The sequence below is a fragment of the Schistocerca americana genome, chromosome X, assembly GCF_021461395.2.
Source record: "Schistocerca americana isolate TAMUIC-IGC-003095 chromosome X, iqSchAmer2.1, whole genome shotgun sequence".
Classification (NCBI taxonomy): domain Eukaryota; kingdom Metazoa; phylum Arthropoda; class Insecta; order Orthoptera; family Acrididae; genus Schistocerca; species Schistocerca americana.
Window position 1 is genome coordinate 118,100,830 of NC_060130.1, and position 21,426 is coordinate 118,122,255.

Sequence of the window (21,426 nt, forward strand, 5' to 3'; positions counted from 1 at the left end):
TGAAATTCTGGATCAGGGTATTTGATGAGGATGGAGTCTCTTCTAGGGATGATCTGAGTGATGGGTAAGGACAGATATATTTTCTGATTTCGTGGAGGAGGGTTTTGTATTTGAGGAAGTTGGAGTCAGGATGGGAGAGGGGAAAGGTATGCAGTTCTGTGGATATAGTGGCAGTTGGGATGGCCAGGCAGTCCATGAAGTCTGTGCTTTCCATTTGTTTAGGTGTTTTTTTGGGAACAGGAGTTGGGACAGCATCAGTGCTGAGATGTTTAGTGGTCTTCCTGATGGGTATGAGTAAGAAGGGTTTGGTGGGCACAGCAGGGGGTAACAGGCGACGGAATTGTTTGGAAGGGGGTTTGGATGAAGAGGTTACCACAGTCCAGGGACCTGTTGTGAAAACAATAGGTTGAGTCGATGGTGATGGCGAAGGTGGATCGACGTATGGTGGTGGCAGTTCTGGTGTTGTTGTACTGGATGATGCCGGTTCTTGTGCTGGATCAGAAGAGGGCGCTGCTGGGGGTAGGGCGTGTCTGCAGAATAGAGGACTAGGAGAGGCGGTAGGCTTGATGGAAGGTGGATGTGCTCCAAGTGATGATAGTAGGGGACTGTGAGGGACAGGTGTAAACAATGGTAGTGGTTCGAGAAAGCATGGTGACGTTACTAGTTGGTGGATGGGTGACGAAGTCGGCGTCGGTGGCAACGGCAGCAACGAAGGCGGTGGCGGCAGCGTCAGCGGCAGCGACAGTGGAACAGCGACGAGAAAGCGGCGAGATGGAGACGGCGACAGTGACGATGAAAGGCACAAACACAGAAGAAGTCTCGAAGGCGGAATAAACTGACTATAAACACGCACACACACGGAACAAGAGTCGAAGGCACAATAAACTACACAGACAAACAGACGCAAAGCATAGGAGAGTTGTCTGTAACAGCCTGTGACTTAAGAAGCGTAGCAGCAAGCGAACTAGTTGTAGTAGTCGAGTGATACTATTCAAAGGATGCAAAAGGAAGTCTGACGCTATATTAGGAGGTATCCTACGACTTTCGTCACCTCAGTGTATGCGAAAACTGTCTTCGCTTAACCAACTACTGTCTAGTCCGTTTCGATCGAGCTTTTTGTTTTTTGCATCTGAACTTGTGTCACTGGACACACAATTTGCTCTGATTTACTGCATGCGCAAATATCTGCGCATACGGATAGTTGGCTGTAGATGAGCCTTTTTAAAATCCCACGAACGGAACGGAAAAGATCTCGATGTTTGGTATAATATTAAGTACCCTTTGCCATGCATCATACCGTTATATGTGGAGTACAAATTTCGTAAGTAACAGTTTAGCTAGTTGTCCTTCCGCCCCCCCCCCCCCTTCCACCCTTCCTCTTTATAAGAGGGGTTTGGTTCGTTTGATGCTAGAAAGTATAAATGTATTTATCTAACTTATATAGGGGGATAACGGATGCCCTACAGAAAAAAGAGAACAGTTTACATTAAAATTTGAATCGCCCTTCTGCGCCCACTAAGCTTAAAAGACACGTATTGGTGAAGAAGAAACTTTAGATTCCAGCAGAAACGTATTTGCACACAAACCAGCAGCAAAAATTTCACATTTTAGATAGTGCATACATTAAGCTTGTAACTGGAGATAAGTACGAGCACGGCCCCCAATAGAGGCGGCCGTGGTGTGAAATCCGCGCAGTTTCAACCTCTGAGCTTTGTTGTCATCGGCGTATCATTGTTAATCTTTGGCACAGATGTTCGTTTGTTTGGCGTGTGTTTATAGTATTTTTGACATATGGCACAAGAAAAGGAGTTTGTTCGGTGATGAACCCATAGATGGGTAACAAAGTTTGTATCGTGGCAAATTCATATCCAGAGACAAAAACCATGATTTTAATCCGTCACTGCTGAAGGAAACTCATATATTTCAACCACAAGGTTAGTGTGCTAAATAATGTGATCTTGAACAGATAGCATGTGTTTATTAAAATGCGTAGGTTTAGCGAAAGGCGATAATTAGCGATAATTAGTATCAGAATGACCGACAACACATGTGTAAGCAAATTAAGTAGAAAGAGACACTAAGAGGGGGGAAAAACCCAAATTACATCGTAAAACTACGAAATTCGTACGTGCTCCAGTATCAAACGTTTGTTGGCAGTATTTTGTCACATGGGCAATGCAGAGTAAAATGTGACATAAGTTTGATAAACACCCTTGAGATTGAGTATTGGCGAAAAGCCTGGACTATTGATGACTGAAGTGTCGTAATTTAAATATACATGACCTTTCTCTCATTCTCAGATCTACATAAGGATGTAAGTGAAGAGCGATAACTGTCCTAGACCAACACTTAGAGGTAGTTTGATCATTGACAGTGCTGCAGAACACAATGAAAAAAATCATGTTTTGTTCACTCATTGTAAATGATAGGACCTGAGGCTTATAAATGACACAATAAACATATTAGGCCTAGTTTCTGTGTAAATGGGTGGCCAGAAATACCTAACTTTTTGTAGTCAGTGTAAGAAAATCTTCATGTGTTTCTCATTACACTGATAGTATACTTTGTCCTGTATGTTAAGGAACCTATGTAGGCCCTAATTCATCAGCAGTGACACTGTATAGCACCACACATGATGGTTCGTTATTGATCCTGTCCAAAAGGGTATTGCATGCATCTGGCAGGCAATTCGTATTTGTATGTCACTTGTTCAAGTGCCTTTATCAAATATCATAGGTAGTTTTTGTGTGTACTTTTCAATCCATTGTCATAAGTAAACAACAGTGAGCTTGGTAGAGAGGTGGTAAGCACACAAATCACCATTCGTCTACCTAGTCTTAGTTTTTCTTTAGTTTCCTCAAATCAGTTCAAATGCATGCCAATATCCTTTGCCTTCCTTATCTTACCGAGCATGTAGATGCACAACATTTTTAATGATCTCATTAGCAACAGTTTATTAAATTGTAATTTCCCTTCCCTTCTTTAATAAACGTAAATGTTAATGTTAAATTTTTCTACAAGAAGTGAAGCACATACATTATCAAAGTTCTACTTTCAGTTCATATTCAAGTGAATATTAGTGCATTCAAATGGATAAACTGCATATAATGTGCTAGATTAGTGGGCAGTAGTATACATATTTCTGTCACCATGTGGAAGATCGAGGAACAACTGTGAGATGTGCCATACAAAACCCAATAGTGTGCTTTCATTGTAAGGATTTTAGTTTTTATCATTTCTGTGTGGAGGAATTTGTAAGTGTGTATGCAAAAACTAACACAGCGCTTTCATTGTAAGAATATTAGTATTTACCTTTTATTGGTGACGTAATTCCTCTGTCTCCCACATTGCATTGTTTTTGTCTGAGCTATGGTTTTCCATTATTGTATTTAGCAACTTCTGCAATTACTAAATAGCGTTTAATTTATGTTTTTGTAACTTGTGAATCTTATAGTCTAAAATATGAGAGTACAGTTGTAAGTTATATGTTGAACCTAAAAACTTTTGGTCTGTGAAACAGTGTGAGCCATCACCATGCTTTCTTGAGTGTCATGCCATATTTTATGTAGGTAGCATTTAGTATGTAGACATTGGTTGTATATATTTTAGATTGTGTGTTGCTTATTTTTTGTCGATTGTATACGAGACCTACATAGGTCTATTTAAGGTGGTGAACCAGTGTGGGGAACAGTGTTTTGAGTTGCATTGCATTTTATTTTATTAATTTATCTGTCCTTTGGTCTTTCAGCACAACAGAATAGGACGTGTCAGATATATTACGGAAATAATATATGGCCAACATATATAAACATATAGAAAATACGATTGGTCTAGATGACACTAGGGCAGGAAGTTGGCCATGGCATTATCAAAGGAATCATCTCAACATCCACCTTAGCAACTTTGCAAAACCCAAATCAGTATGGCTGGACAGAGTATGAACTACTCAAATGCGAGTCCAGTGCATTAACACTGCCTTAGCTACCTCACTTAGTATGTAATTTGGAATTTACAATCATATGCACCAACTGTATAAAGAACTTCACATCCTGCACAAGTAGTAAAATGATTATACAACTAGTAAATGAAAATTTGAGTTTAAAAGTAATATTTGACAGAACGCGTCAGGTTCGACCAGTGATGTAATTTTGATGGCTGCTGTGACATTGCCTTTTGGTGCAAATATTCACAGTTTTGTTGATGGATGGCGAATCCAACAAATGTGAAAGCCAGAAATCTAGTTGTGTTGTGACAGAATGATCTGTAGCTTTGTCCGAGGTCTAGGTTTGGTTGGAAAGTGACAGTTTGGTTGTGAGTTGACAAAGCCTGTGAATGTGAAATTAATAAAACCCACTGTGGTGACAGACTAATCTGTAGCTTAGATTGTTTCAAAAGATCACCACGATATCACATTATAGTCATCAAGTTGTTTATGGCATTTGTCACATGTTTTCTATGTCACTCATCAAAGCCAATCACTCTTATAGAATACTCGTCTTTATCCTAACTTTGTTATACACTTCTGAGATGTGGATACCCATGCACACATTAAGTTGCATTTTTACAAAATATGAATGCACAAGCATTTGCCAACTTTATGTCCATTACAATTTTTCTTGCAACTGATTCCCTTCTCTGAGTAGATGTATTGCACTGCATCTGAAACAGAGGAAACAGGAAACATTTAGATACACATTATAGGTGACACATCTGATAACAAACTAAAAAGTACTCAAAACAGTAAACAAGGGCCTAGTGTTTCTGCAAGTTAACATATTCACTTGCAATATAGAAACGATTATCAACAAAGAAAGTTCTTAATTCTGCTGTAAAAGCTACTTGCTTCTCCAACCTCTAATGTATATTGGCAGTGCATTATACAGATTGACAATGAAGTGATTCACATGTCTTGGAGTATGAGTTTTTGTTTCTTGGTCTACACGGAGGTGTACCAATGGTTGTGAGTGTTACAGCTATGGCAATCATTATTGGTGTGCAGGTCTCCTAGTTTAGCTGTTGTAATCAACACACATTATGTATGGGGAAGAGTACAGGAAGCTCTTCCAACTTTTTAGATAGGAGATTGCTGTGAGTCCTTGTAGAACTATATGACAAAACTTGGATTGCCTGTTCCTGTAATTTAAAAGTTTTGTTTAACTGACTGTTAGTTTAGCCCAAAACTGTCCAGTGAACTACAATGGACAGAAAGTAACCAAAATAAGCCAGTCTAGCTTCTTATGAGGAGCATACTTACGAAATGTTTCTCAGAACGAGGCACACCGATCTGGGTCTTTAGGAGAGTATTTTTACATTGTGTTTCTAGTTTAAGTGTTGATCAGTTTACATTCCTAGAAGTTTTGTACACTGAACTCTTTCTGGTTCATTTCCACCCAGTACCAGCTGGAGATCTTAGTTTTGATTATTTTCCCAAGTTAACTGTAATTTGTTTTCTTCACATTAAAGGTCTGCCTATTGGCATTGAACCATGAATGTATAAACTTGAGGACTTGATCAGTTGTTGCAGACAGAGATTCCATAATACTGCTCACTATTACACTAGTGCTATCTCCAGACAATGTGATCTTAGCTCCAATTTCTGAGGACTGTATGTCATCTATAGAAATGAGGAACAGAAGCAGGTCTAACATGCTATCCTGTGGTAAAAATATTTCAATGTTCATTTCAATGTTCTTTGCATCAGATACTAATTTGATTAGAATGAGTTGTTGTGGGTTCCACAACCTGTGATCTATTTAGTAAATAGATTGAAACCAATTGCTTTCTATCCCCTTTGTCCCCATTGCTATAAACTTATCAGAAAGCTTATCAAAAGCTTTAGAAAGGTCAAAATAAACTTGTACAGCATTGTTGTTTTGTAGGTCCCTAGTTATTTCATCTGTGTAATTGATTATTGCTGTTACTATACCTCTACCTGCTCAAAAGCCATGCTGATTATGATGCAATAGCTTGTGATTGTTAGGTACTTGGTGATTTGTTGTTTCATTAATTTCTCAAGTACTGTAGACAATGCAGGTAGTATTGATGTGGGTCAATTATGTTGAACTTTGTCTATTACCACTCTTGAATAAACATATAGCTTTTGAAATTTTTAATCTGTATGTGAGCACTCCCACAGTGAATGATAAATTATCAATGTGAGCCAAGGACTTTGCAATCTTTTAAGCATGAAGTGGGATTGGTACTTCATCTACACCTACTGACATTTTGCATTTGATCCCCTTTACTACTTCATACTGTATGCCGGTGTACTGTACTTAAGTTCATCCTGATTAGTGAAATTCAAGCTTAGTGTTTGGGAAGCCTTTATGAAATAATGATTCATGTAATATGACTGGTCTTTGTTGCTAATGTTAATGTTATCAGCATTTGTGAGTGTGATTTTTTTGTTCCTTATGTCATTTCCCTGTTTCGCTTTTTACAGCTTTTCATATAGATTTGGTTTTATTGGCTGACAACCATATTATGGTGTTACTTCTAAGCAGTTTCGCTTTAGCAATTGCCTGTCAGTATATTTTCTCTTACGTCTTTACATATTCGTTAAGCTGAATGTCTGTGGAGCTTTTCATTTGAGAACTGAACCTTTTTAGTCACACAGGAAATTGCAATGCCTGACATTATTGAAATACTGGATTTAGTGATCCCATATAGCATATTTTGGTTAGTTTCTTTGGGAAGTGCATTTCAAAATTAGTCCTGAATACTGAAGAGAAAGCATTGTAAGTGTTGCTAGTTCCAGAGTGTGAAAGCTCTCAGGGGTTCCTTTGAAAGGGCACAGCCGACTTCCTTTCCTAATCAGATGAGACCGACGACCTTGCAGTTTGGTCTCCTCCCACAAATCAACCCACCCCTCCCCCCAAATCAACCAACCAACACACACACACGCGCGCGCGCGCGCGCGCGCGCACACACACACACACACACACACACACACACACACACAGCGCTCTCTCTCTCTCTCTCTCTCTCTCTCTCTCTCTCTCTCTCTCTCTCTCTCTCTACTCACCCTGCCTGACACAACCCTGTCCCAAACTCTTCCACCTGCTGAAATGCAGCATTGGCATTGTGCGTCCATCCAGCACCCTCCAGGTGCCTGACTCAATGATTCTGCTTTTCGATGAGTGGTCTCCTTTACTTCTAAATTGTTTGTAGTCTACCAGAAGTTTTTCCTACATTAATAATTTATATTCCTGTGGTGTCCATAATTGAAAATATATTATCAATAAGACTTAATGTATTCCACAGCTTCAACATGTTTCCTCTTATAAACAGGTCCACAAGAATAACACATAGAGCAGAAAGTCCTCCGTTGATGCACATTCATTCATGAAGTTTATACTGAAGTCCCCACAGACAGTTATAGTGCCTTTTTTGTCAAACTTCATGTCTGTCAGAGACTCTAATTTATTAATGAATATGTATATATCCACAATAGGTGATCTGTATACTGGTAATAATTATTACTTTACCCAGCTCCCCATGCAATTGAACAGCAGTGGCTTCAAAATGTTTGACTTTGTTGTTTTTTTCAGGAATTGTTTTCAGCTTAGATAATTCAGTTGTGCAAGGCCTACCCAGAAAACTGGGTGAACTATATAGCTTCCTAGTTATCTGAGGGAATTAAATGGATCTCAGTCTCCCCACTGAAAACATTTCCTGAAAAAAAAAAATCCTGTACTGCCATGGAGTACAGACACACAAAGAATTGATAACCTGATTATGTAGGCCTGTTGATGAAGTTTCTGTAGTGCTGTGTAGTGTACCCTCTCAAAGAAACCATCCCAGCGTTTTCAAGTCCAGTGTGCTAACTGCTGCACCACCATCTCACTTGGTACTGGTGTGTTAGAGATAACTGTCACATTTTTATATAAATTTTCAGTATGCTTGTGTTACCTAAGCATTTTAAGATAGGTTTCATTTGACTGAATGTAAGGTCCTTTATCCCAAATCCTCTTGGGTGCTTTAAATGCAAGAAGTTTCATCACATCATCTTGAGATGTAAAGGTGATGCAACATCTGGAAGGTGATCTCAAGTTTTATCGGGTTTGATTCCATAGGGAAACGGTTGTGCACAGGGACTGTATTCGTTTCAAGTGTAAAGGGTAAAGTGGTCAGTCACAAATGATGTATATTGCATACCTAGATTTCAGTCACTTTGTGTCCAACTTCAATGAAGTAAATATAAGTTAAAACATTAAAACCACTTTTATATGCATGTAGTCTCAACTGCACTAATCACGTCAAAAGCTGAGGCAAGAATATTCCAGAAAGTCATGCACAGGCATGAAAATCCATACCATGTTTCCCAGGCTGTATCTCACTGTTTGGTAATATAGGGCTCTTGATCCTTCTCTTGGGTGTCCAGGGTCCATAAGCAAGCCAGCCGTGTTGCTTCTTCAGTCCTAGTGATGAGATGTTTCATGTAGGCATCCTGAATGTCATCTGGTTGTAATACCTGAATAGTGTAAATTCGCGTAGTCGTTTGTCTACTGTTCTTGTTTTGAACGGCCAGTGTCGGTTGGTCGCAGTCAGTGTGCTCCCTGCCGCCGTTGGATAAGCAGCTGCAGCAGCAAGTCGTATACTCCTAGCTCACTCGTTTGCTACATAGTTTAATTCTTAATTTCTTTGCGTGTTTTTGGTACTTGCATTGTTTAATTCATAAATTTCGGGCGTATTATAGTATTTGAGAGTGTAGCATCGTGTTTTAGTACCTGAATAGTGTAATTTCGCTTAGTCTCCTTCCGCCGCCGAGCAGTGTCAGCAGTGCGGAAGTAGCAGCATTACTGCATTTACTAGGCAATCTTGTATTTTAATAACCGTTTAAATTTTGTCGATTTGTTTGCGCTCTCTGTAGATTAGTTCAGACCTTCTTTGCAAAACAGTTTTTAGCATGGATAGGGACTGCAACTGCTGTGTTCGGATGCAGGCTGAGTTGGCATCCCTTCGCTCCCAGCTTCAGGCAGTGTTGGCTTCGGTCACACAGCTTGAGGCTGTTGCCAATGGGCATCACTGTGGGGGTCCGGATGGGGGTTTGTCGGGGACGGCCAGCTCGTCCCACGCATCCCCTGATCGGACTAAGACTGTGGTTGCCCGGGATACTGCCCGCATTGAGGCTGATCCCTCACCTGTGGTAGAGTGGGAGGTCGTTTCAAGGTGTGGCAGGGGGCGAAAGACATTCCGGAGGGCTGAACGGAAAGCCTCTCCAGTTTGTCTGACGAACCGGTTTCAGGCTCTGTCTCAGGCTGATACTGATCTTCGGCCTGACATGGCTGCTTGTCCTGTTCCAGAGGTTGCCCCTCAGTCTGCAAGATCCGGGCAGTCGCAGAGGGTGGGCTTACTGGAAGTTGGGAGCTCCAACGTCAGGCGCGTAATGGGGCCCCTTAGGGAAATGGCAGCAAGAGAGGGGAAGAAAACCAATGTGCACTCCGTGTGCATACCGGGGGGAGTCATTCCAGATGTGGAAAGGGTCCTTCCGGATGCCATGGAGGGTACAGGGTGCACCCATCTGCAGGTGGTCGCTCATGTCGGCACCAATGATGTGTGTCGCTATGGATCGGAGGAAATCCTCTCTGGCTTCCGGCGGCTATCTGATTTGGTGAAGACTGCCAGTCTCGCTAGCGGGATGAAAGCAGAGCTCACCATCTGCAGCATCGTCGACAGGACTGACTGCGGACCTTTGGTACAGAGCCAAGTGGAGGGTCTGAATCAGAGGCTGAGACGGTTCTGCGACCGTGTGGGCTGCAGATTCCTCGACTTGCGCCATAGGGTGGTGGGGTTTCGGGTTCCGCTGGATAGGTCAGGAGTCCACTACACGCAACAACCGGCTACACGGGTAGCAGGGGTTGTGTGGCGTGGGCTGGGCGGTTTTTTAGGTTAGATGGCCTTGGGCAAGTACAGAAAGGGCAACAGCCTCAACGGGTGTGGGGCAAAGTCAGGACATGCGGGGACCAAGCAGCAATCGGTATTGTAATTGTCAACTGTCGAAGCTGCGTTGGTAAAGTACCGGAACTTCAAGCGCTGATAGAAAGCACCGAAGCTGAAATCGTTATAGGTACAGAAAGCTGGCTTAAGCCAGAGATAAATTCTGCCGAAATTTTTACAAAGGTACAGACGGTGTTTAGAAAGGATAGATTGCATGCAACCGGTGGTGGAGTGTTCGTCGCTGTTAGTAGTAGTTTATCCTGTAGTGAAGTAGAAGTGGATAGTTCCTGTGAATTATTATGGGTGGAGGTTACACTAAACAACCGAACTAGGTTAATAATTGGCTCCTTTTACCGACCTCCCGACTCAGCAGCATTAGTGGCAGAACAACTGAGAGAAAATTTGGAATACATTTCACATAAATTTTCTCAGCATGTTATAGTCTTAGGTGGAGATTTCAATTTACCAGATATAGACTGGGACACTCAGATGTTTAGGACGGGTGGTAGGGACAGAGCATCGAGTGACATTATACTGAGTGCACTATCCGAAAATTACCTCGAGCAATTAAACAGAGAACCGACTCGTGGAGATAACATCTTGGACCTACTGATAACAAACAGACCCGAACTTTTCGACTCTGTATGTACAGAACAGGGAATCAGTGATCATAAGGCCGTTGCAGCATCCCTGAATATGGAAGTTAATAGGAATATAAAAAAAGGGAGGAAGGTTTATCTGTTTAGCAAGAGTAATAGAAGGCAGATTTCAGACTACCTAACAGATCAAAACGAAAATTTTTGTTCCGACACTGACAATGTTGAGTGTTTATGGAAAAAGTTCAAGGCAATCGTAAAATGCGTTTTAGACAGGTACGTGCCGAGTAAAATTGTGAGGGACGGGAAAAACCCACCGTGGTACAACAACAAAGTTAGGAAACTACTGCGAAAGCAAAGAGAGCTCCACTCCAAGTTTAAACGCAGCCAAAACCTCTCAGACAAACAGAAGCTAAACGATGTCAAAGTTAGCGTAAGGAGGGCTATGCGTGAAGCGTTCATTGAATTCGAAAGTAAAATTCTATGTACCGACTTGACAGAAAATCCTAGGAAGTTCTGGTCTTACGTTAAATCAGTAAGTGGCTCGAAACAGCATATCCAGACACTACGGGATGATGATGGCATTGAAACAGAGGATGACACACGTAAAGCTGAAATACTAAACACCTTTTTCCAAAGCTGTTTCACAGAGGAAGACCGCACTGCAGTTCCTTCTCTAAATCCTCGCACAAACGAAAAAATGGCTGACATCGAAATAAGTGTCCAAGGAATAGAAAAGCAACTGGAATCACTCAATAGAGGAAAGTCCACTGGACCTGACGGGATACCAATTCGATTCTACACAGAGTACGCGAAAGAACTTGCCCCCCTTCTAACAGCCGTGTACCGCAAGTCTCTAGAGGAACGGAGGGTTCCAAATGATTGGAAAAGAGCACAGATAGTCCCAGTCTTCAAGAAGGGTCGTCGAGCAGATGCGCAAAACTATAGACCTATATCTCTTACGTCGATCTCTTGTAGAATTTTAGAACATGTTTTTTGCTCGCGTATCATGTCATTTCTGGAAACCCAGAATCTACTATGTAGGAATCAACATGGATTCCGGAAACAGCGATCGTGTGAGACCCAACTCGCCTTATTTGTTCATGAGACCCAGAAAATATTAGATACAGGCTCCCAGGTAGATGCTATTTTTCTTGACTTCCGGAAGGCGTTCGATACAGTTCCGCACTGTCGCCTGATAAACAAAGTAAGAGCCTACGGAATATCAGACCAGCTGTGTGGCTGGATTGAAGAGTTTTTAGCAAACAGAACACAGCATGTTGTTATCAATGGAGAGACGTCTACAGACGTTAAAGTAACCTCTGGCGTGCCACAGGGGAGTGTTATGGGACCATTGCTTTTCACAATATATATAAATGACTTAGTAGATAGTGTCGGAAGTTCCATGCGGCTTTTCGCGGATGATGCTGTAGTATACAGAGAAGTTGCTGCATTAGAAAATTGTAGCGAAATACAGGAAGATCTGCAGCGGATAGGCACTTGGTGCAGGGAGTGGCAACTGACCCTTAACATAGACAAATGTAATGTATTGCGAATACATAGAAAGAAGGATCCTTTATTGTATGATTATATGATAGCGGAACAAACACTGGTAGCAGTTACTTCTGTAAAATATCTGGGAGTATGCGTACGGAACGATTTGAAGTGGAATGATCATATAAAATTAATTGTTGGTAAGGCGGGTACCAGGTTGAGATTCATTGGGAGAGTGCTTAGAAAATGTAGTCCATCAACAAAGGAGGTGGCTTACAAAACACTCGTTCGACCTATACTTGAGTATTGCTCATCAGTGTGGGATCCGTACCAGGTCGGGTTGACGGAGGAGATAGAAAAGATCCAAAGAAGAGCGGCGCGTTTCGTCACCGGGTTATTTGGTAACCGTGATAGCGTTACGGAGATGTTTAATAAACTCAAGTGGCAGACTCTGCAAGAGAGGCGCTCTGCATCGCGGTGTAGCTTGCTGTCCAGGTTTCGAGAGGGTGCGTTTCTGGATGAGGTATCGAATATATTGCTTCCCCCTACTTATACCTCCCGAGGAGATCACGAATGTAAAATTAGAGAGATTAGAGCGCGCACGGAGGCTTTCAGACAGTCGTTCTTCCCGCGAACCATACGCGACTGGAACAGGAAAGGGAGGTAATGACAGTGGCACGTAAAGTGCCCTCCGCCACACACCGTTGGGTGGCTTGCGGAGTATCAATGTAGATGTAGATGTAGAAGGGGAACGGTGTATCCATTGTCATTTTGACCTCACGACTGTGGAACAGAAAGAACAGTATGAAGCATGTAGTGTCTGGCTTAACTGTGTGATATGTGAATCTCACAACAGGCAGTATTGTATCTCAATTGCACTGTTTGACATCAGTATAAATGGAAAGCAAGTCTCCCATCCTGTTCCTGAGAGCAGTATTCACAGGAGACCTGTATTGTGACTGAAGTTTTTTTTTCTCTTTTTTTTTAATATCTCAGCCTGTTATGCTACGAGAATATAAATTCCCTTTCAGAACTGAAGTAACACTCAGAAAAGTGATATCTGCTGTAACGAGAGAAAAATCTGGGATAAAATGAACCAAGTCCCTGAATTACTTCAAACTTTGACCCTCAATTTTTTGCTATGTCACTATTATGTTTGCTAACAAACTCTTAAATAGTGGTAATGTGGAACAAAAGCAGAGGGGGTACACTTCTGTTGAAAGAGGAAACTAAATGAAACACAGTATGACAGTTATCATATGTGAAGCTCTCATTATTATGCTGCAAAAGTCAACTTTGTAAGAACTATATCTACATTACAATCACACTTGCAAACACTTCCTTTGAAGAAACTGGTCAACAAGCAGAAAGAAGGTGGGAATTTTGCATGAATTACAAAAGTACTTGCGATGTGATAGAGGGAGAAATAACTTTTTGATCCAGACATTGCTGCTAAAATTCGTAGATTGCTCAACTGTAGCTTTTAAACATGGATTTACTATAAAGTAAGTTATGCACGACATGTTTAAACTTCCAAAATCTTATAAAAATATGCCTTTATTCAGGTAGATGTAAACTGGTATTAGGGGGAATGATTGGATGACGGTACTGCGACCACAACTGTATAAAGCACAAATGTAGAATACAGCTGGCAATTTAAAATGGAAATAATTTTTTGTGGTACTTATCATTCAGAAATATGCGATGTGTCATGGCATACATTCAAGTTTTGATGCAATCAACATGAAGAGCTCATTTAAACTGTATGTAAAATGTTAGGATTTAGAGTTTTGAAGTGAAGTGAATTTACAAATACATGTGTCCTCACTAGTACACATATGAAATACCATTAATCAGCTTATGTGTGTAAATAAATGTGCAAAATATATGGAATTTTTACTTAGAAGGTTTTCTGGCACCTCCTACACTAGAGTGCCAAAGATGAATGCTGTAGTGTCAGTATATTTCACTAAAACAGCAAGAATTGTGACACAGAACAAAACACATCTTCCACTTGAAGTGACTAATGCAGCTGACCTATACTATAATGGAGCTTCACATTGTTCTGCCATGAGTTCTAATAGTTGGCTGATCCAGCTGTGTTGATATCCATGAGACAGTAATCACAGAGAGCAGTTAGAAGTTTATTTAATATGTTTTCAGTGGATGGACTGAAATCAGTATTGTCTTATTGTAACCACAATCAATTCCAAATCCAAAAACTGGGCCATCCATGAAGTACAGCTCTTAACATTGGAAATACATTTATTAAGAACACCAATATAGAGTCATAACAGAACTCAACTGGATAGAGAGTCCTGCACTTTATACAAACATTGAAAATTCCAGATTGTACAAACAAGAAGTTCCGAAAACCTTCCAGTCATGATAAATACTAAATAACAAATAATAGCTGGCAGTTGGGTTTCAACTGGTGAGCCACAAAATGCCACCAGTGATGCTAACCATGCACCACATTGCATACAGTATTGCTTGTGGCATTGCTGCCTCTCCTGGATATACAATGACCTGCTGTTTCAGAAGTTCTCACTGGAGCCGACTAAAGCACCCTGTATCTAGAGTTTGTCAACTGTCGTCTGTATTTCATCGCTGGAGGAGTCTGATGTTACAGTTGTGTTGTTGCATCTTCTTCACTATTATGAGAATCAAAGGTAGCCCCTCATGTCAAAGCTTCATGATTGGTGAACAGGTCTTCAGTTTCTGTGAATGAGAAGCCTCATCATTAATCTGTGCATGTGGAATGTTGTAGGGCTTCATATCGAGGCTACGGATGACATTTCTGTGCTTGTGTCCAATCCATGACTTTGTGAGATCTCACAAGTGGCAAAGGATATGAGACAGCCCAAAGTAGCACTTTAGTAGCTTTTCTGATAGTCCCACTTTCTTCACGGGCATGAAAATCCATACCATGTTTCCCAGGCTGTATCTCACTGTTTGGTATTATAGGGCTCTTGATCCTTCTCCTGGGTGACCAGGGTCCATAAGCAAGTCAACTGTGTTGCTTCTTCAGTCCTAGTGATGAGATGTTTCATGTAGGCATCCTGAATGTCATCTGGTTGTAAGGGGAACGGTGCATCCATTGTCATTTTGACCTCATGACTGTGGAACAGAAAGAACAGTATGAAGCATGTAGTGTCTGGCTTAACTGTATTATATGTGAATCTCACATTGTATCTCAATCGCTCTGTTTGACATCAGTGTAAATGGAAAGCAAGTCTACCATCATCTTGTTGAAGCATTCTCTGAGGCCATTTGTCTGTGTGTGTTGGGCATTTGTAGTATTGTGGGTGATATTGCAACATGAAATTACCTCTGATACTAGTCTCAACTGGAAAACTTTTCTGCAATTGGAGATCATCTCTCAGGGTGTTCTCTCCTTTTAAAAGATGTCTTCTACAAGAAATCACACAATTTCTAGAACTTTTTCAATTGGCACAGCTTTGGTGACAGCGTAGCAAATGAGGTAATTAGTTCAGATTATTTCCCATTTGGCAACATTAGGAACCTTCCCAAGAGTGGAATTGATTGGAATTGAGTTGCTGCAGGTGGATTTGGTACTAGAGGCCCCAGAGGTGACTGCAGTACATGCTTTTGTAATGGGCATTCCTTACAGTGGCTCACATAGTGTCTAACAGTTCGATAGAGACCTGGCTGCTGATATCTGCATCTGATTATAACTACAGTATTTACAAATCCCAAATGTACAGATGTTGGAATGTCAGAGAGAAACTTCAGGATAGCTGGCCTTAGATGCACTGGGATGATGAGCAACCATTTCTGCCCCAACGGCTCATAATTCCTCTTATACAATCTTCCATTTATTAATGGGAGTCCTCCATTGGTTGGTTTCTCCTCCTTCAAGACTTCTATGATTTTCAACAATACTGAATCTTCCCTCATTCATCAGCAATATTATTAAATGCAACAATAATGGAGATTTCATCCACACTGCTGTGTTCTGCCAAAGGATCCCTTGAAAGTCAGCCGGTATCCTATCTCATAACTGTTACCATCAGTGTGAAGTTCTGGCTTGGCATTCCCATCATACAATGATAGAACTGGAAATGATGTTAGTGGTTCTTAACAACAAGGACAGATTGGGATGAGCCTTGGTACAAAAGTCCTGTATGAATCATTAATAGTGTGAGCACCTTCCAAAAAAGGTTCTCACATCTCGAATGTGCCGAGAAGTTGGAAAATCTGTGACCGCTCTTATCTTCTATGGATCATGTTGCACTCCATTCCCATTAACTAGGTGCCCCAAGATATTTATTTGTAGGGCAACAAAAAGGCACTTTTTTGGATTCAGGCTGAAGCCTGCAGTTGGAAAACACTTCAACACGGCTGTCAGGTGGCTTGGATGTTTTTCAGATGTCTTCAGAAAACAACAGTGTCATCCAGGTAGCAAAACCACATCATCCATTTAAGGTACTGAAGCAGGTTGTCCATCATAAGTGTGAAGGTGGCTGGTGCATTGCACAATACAAATGGCATAACTCTGAACTCAAGAGGCCGTCAAGAGCTATGCAGACAGTTTTTTCTTGATCATCCTCAATTTACCAGTAGCATGTCTGAATGTTCATAGTTGAGAGAAAACTTAAAGCAGTCGTGGGTGTCATCGATGTGAGGCTATGGGTAGATATCGTAGAGAGAGATTTTGGTCAGGTATCAATAACTGACACAGAAATGCTATGTACTGTCCTTCTTAGTCACGAGGACCACAGGAGGGGATTGAGGACACTCTGAAGGCTCAGTGATGTCATCCTGCAGTATCTTCTCCACTTCTCCCAAATTATGTGTTTTTCAGCTAATGAACGGACACCCAGGAGAAGGATCAAGAGTCCTATAACACCAAACAGTGAGATACAGCCTGGGAAACATCGTATGGATTTTCATGTCTGCAGAAAGTGGGACTATCAGAAAAGCTACTAAAGTGCTACTTTGGGCTGTCTCATATCCTTTGCCACTTGTGAGATCTCACAAAGTCATGGATTGGACACAAGCACATAGATGTCATCCGTAGCCTCGAGCATTGGCTAACTGGTGGATGGTCCCAGTGTTGATACAGTGTATTACCATGGGCCACTTGGTCTATAGTGGTTACAGAGCACGACAATTGACAAAAGCTTTATTATTATTACAAAAGCTTTACAGTTTAACTGATCATCTAGTTCGATGACTGGAACTAGTCTTGTTGACGTTGGCGAGATAACCACATCTTTAACACGATACTACCGTCCAGAGCAATCTTTGTTATGTGTACATGTTGGGATAGCTTTGTAAATCTGCATCTCTGATCTTCCATAGTCTGTGACTGTTTGTAATGCCTGTAAGAAGTGCCATCTGAGAATAACATTATGACTGCATTCTGCTAAAGCAGGGCTTCACAACATACATGCTCGCGGAGCAAGCTGTGAGCAGCAAGGCGCGAACACGGAGCAGCGCGAGCACGCTACCCCCACTACCGGACCAGAGCGGAGAGTGGGGAGAGTCATGTGAGGCACACAACAGCTGCCGCCAGTCAATGTAAATCCGTGGCCACCTGCAGGGATATCACGAATTATTACTGCGACAAATGAAACAAATAAAGGAGAATGTACACGTGCCACATAATTTTATTAGCTTAGTGTATGCCCCTACATGCATATTAATTTGTGAACTGTTACACAATAAAAGGTGTCATTGAAGTGTGGGACTCTCGGTTATCTTGTACTTTTTGCCCTTTAAAATTGCATCTATGTTCGGAGTAATTGTTCTTGTGCATCGTAGGCGCAGCGTGCAGTTTAAATTTCGATCAGACAATGCGTTTCTCAGGCGCGTCTTGTTACATTTCATTGCAGAGAACAGTTGCTCACAAACATGCGTGGAACCGAACATTGATATTATTGTAGCCGCCAGTCTGTGCAAACGAGGAAATCTATCCTGATGGAAGTGTCTGTAGAATCCAAAATGTTTTTCTTGTTCTGAAATTTGTCTCTGTATTCTCTGTCACACTGCAGGTCAATAATTTCTAGTTGCAGCTCAGGACAAATCTCTTCAATATTCGCTGAATATGGAGAGGAGAACAGATCAAAATCACTGTCTAGTGCTGTCAGATCTTGAAAGCGTTGATCAAATTATTCCGTAAGGGCAACTAAACTATGTGATTAACGTTCACAGTCTTTGTGAACATCATGATAATTTAGGAAAATGAACTAGATTTCCTGTTTCCAGCTGACTCGCCCAAAGTGTCAATTTCATTTTAAAAGCTTGTATTCGATCCATGAAATGAGTAATTAGCAGATCATTACCTTGTAGTGAAATGTTCAAAGCATTCAGATGGCTAGTTAAATCTGCTAAGAACGCGAGATCACATTTCCATGAAGGCTCTTTCAATTCAGGAACACACATGTTATTTATTTCCATGAACATATTTATCTCATCTAATAGGCAAAAAAATCGATTTAATAATTCGCCATGACTAAGCCAGCGGACCTCGCTGTAATAAGGCAGGCTACCATACTGGTTTTCTACATCCTCAAGAAAGCTTTTAAATTGCCCATGCTTCCTTATATAATTGGTTGTACGAACAACAACAATCATCACATTTTTTGGAGTGATACTCTTTGCCCATAAGTTTTCCTGGTGGATCACACAGTGAACACCCCTTATTTAATTCGGCACGGTCAGTTTTTGCATTTTCTCCTTGAACAGCGCAACTAAACCTGATTTTTTTCCCTGTCATCGCTGGTGCACCGTCTGTAGACACTGAAACTAAAGAATTCCACAACAATCCTATATTTTCAACACTTTCTTCAACACTACATAAAATATCACCACCGGTTGTAGTGTTCTTCATGGCTACTACATCGAGGAGCTCCTCCCTCACCAGATCATCTCTATTAACACCTCTAATAAATATGGCAAGCTGCGCTGTTCCAGTGATATCAACACTTTCGTCCAGAGCTAGAGAATACGCCATAAAATCTTTACAGATATTTGCAAGCTTGCTCTGGAAGTCGTCTGCCATGTCCTGTATGCAACGCATAATGGTCATGTTAGATAATGGCACAATCCGAAACTGTTCAACTTGAGATGGACACAAATGTTCCGCTGCAGCTACCAAACATTCTTTTATTAAATCACCATCAGTGAAGGGCCGCAGGGATTTTGCTAAAAGGAAAGCAATTTTGTAACTCACTCTGAGAGCTGCCTCAGTTGATTTTTCTTCGTCGTCCAGATCTTCTTCGAATAGCTTCCTTTTAAGTTTAATAACTTCCTGTGCACGATCTGGTCCATCACATTTTCCACTTCCCTAGTCTTTCGCGTGGTACGACATATAATGTCGCTGCAAATTAAATTTCCTAAAAGAATTCAGCGTTTAGTGACATACTAAACATTTCGCAACACCAACTTTTTCTGTTAACAGATACAATTCTTCCCAATGGGGGTTGAACTGCGAAAGCATGGTTGGGGTTACACAACGGCGACTTGACATGATTCTTAACCAGCGAAGTGATTGTTAGAGCTGATCGTAGTATTTTAAACGTTACACAGTCGGCGCGAATTCAATAGGTACGTTGCGGACCTATTCAAACGTGCGCGCGCATTTCCCCTCCCTCCCCACTCCGGGACCTTGCACCTGCTCGCGAGCACGTGCCTGAGCAGATGTGAGTACTCATGCTCAAAACTGGCTAGTTGTTAAGCCCTGTGCTAAAGCAACAAATTCTTGCAATATATGTTCCTGTCGGCTGGACAGATCTCCAGTTTGCAACCTTCAGCACAATCGCTTTCATTTCATGGAATATGGTCTTGTTATGGAGTGACCTCATGCAGGTTACAGTGAGGGGCTTCATACCACAGGTCAGCTATCATTGTCTACAGTTGACTGACATGACTAGGACTGCTGTGATGGTTGATGTCTTGTCACTCATCTTCTCTCTCTGCATTAGTGTACAGGTCCAGAGCATCCACAGTTTAAGCACCATGTTGTCCTCTGTCTTCCAAATGTCCATTCTTTTGCAGGGTGCTATACTTGATGGAGGAGTTGGTTGTATCTGCATTGACTGGATGCTGGTTTGTCATTTTGCAGCTGCAACATAAGTCGCAGCTGGCCAGGTACATTCTTCCTGGCTAGTGGTGGCGATTGGTGTCAAAAGATCAATAAACATCATCTTGAAAATTTTCTATTCCCTCAATACATACAGTCTCTTACTTGGTCTGGCAATTCTAGCTGCTATAAACTGTTGCATTTCTTCTCACACTAGCTGGCACATGAGACAACAAAACTGGAGTCCAACTGACAGTTGACTATACAGAAAGTTTCAGTACTTTCTATGGAATTACACTGGTCAACAGTGAATTTTTTGCAGAAACCAAAGCAGATGGTCTTTATAGATCCCAATGCGCTGGGCATGAATATCACGATTAAAATTGTCTCTTACACTATGTGATCAAAAGTATCCGGACACCCCCAGAAACATATGTTTTTAATATTAGGTGGATTGTGCTGCCACCTATTGCCAGGTACTCCATATCAGCAACCTCAGTAGTCATTAGACATTGTGAGAGAGCAGAAAGGGCCGCTCCGCGGAGCTCACGGACTTCAAACGTGGTCGGGTGATTGGATGTCACTTGTGTCGTATGTCTGTACGTGAGATTTCCACACTCCTAAACATTCCTAGGTCCACTGTTTCCAATGTGATAGTGAAGTGGAAATGTGAAGGGACACGTACAGCACAAAAGCATACAGGCCAACCTTGTCTGTTGATTGTCAGAGACTGCAGACAGTTGGAAAGGGTCGTAATGTGTAATGGGCAGAAATCTATTCAGACCATCACACAGGAATTCCAAACTGCATCAGGATTCACTGCAAGTACTATGACAGTTAGGCAGGATATGAGAAAACTTGGATTTCATGGTCAAGCGGCTGCTAATAAGCCACACATCACGCTGGTAAATGCCAAATGACACCTTGCTTGTTGTAAGGAGCATAAACAGTGGACGATTGAATAGTGGAAAAATGTTGTGTGGAGTGACGAATCATGGTACACAATGTGGCGATCTGATGGCAGAGTGTGGGTATTGCGAATGCCTGGTGAACATCATTTGCCAGCATTTTTAGTGCCAACAGTAAAATTTGGAGGCAGTGGTGTTATGGTGTGGTTGTGTTTCTCATGGAAGCGGCTTGCATCCCTTGTTGTTTTGCATGGTACTATCACAGCACAGGCCTACATTGATGTTTAAAGCACCTTCTTGCTTCCCACTGTTGAAGATGGCGATTGCATCTTTCAACACAATTGAGCACCTGTTCATAATGCACGGCCTGTGGCAGAGTGGTTACATGACAATAACAACCGTGTTATGGACTGGCCTGCACAGAGTCCTGACCTGAATC

General features: G+C 41.6%; 1 protein-coding gene across 4 annotated transcripts in view; it reads left to right on the forward strand.

Annotated features, from left to right (window-relative positions):
- Positions 1–1,739: 1,739 nt before the first annotated feature.
- The window catches only part of LOC124555162 (rab-like protein 6), a 194,564-nt gene continuing 174,877 nt past the window's right edge, over positions 1,740–21,426 (forward strand). For all 4 annotated transcript variants that reach the window (XR_006968521.1, XR_006968522.1, XR_006968523.1 and 1 more), the window contains exon 1: positions 1,740–1,934. The gene's annotated coding sequence lies outside the window, so the exon portion shown is untranslated. The remainder of the gene's footprint in view (positions 1,935–21,426) is intronic.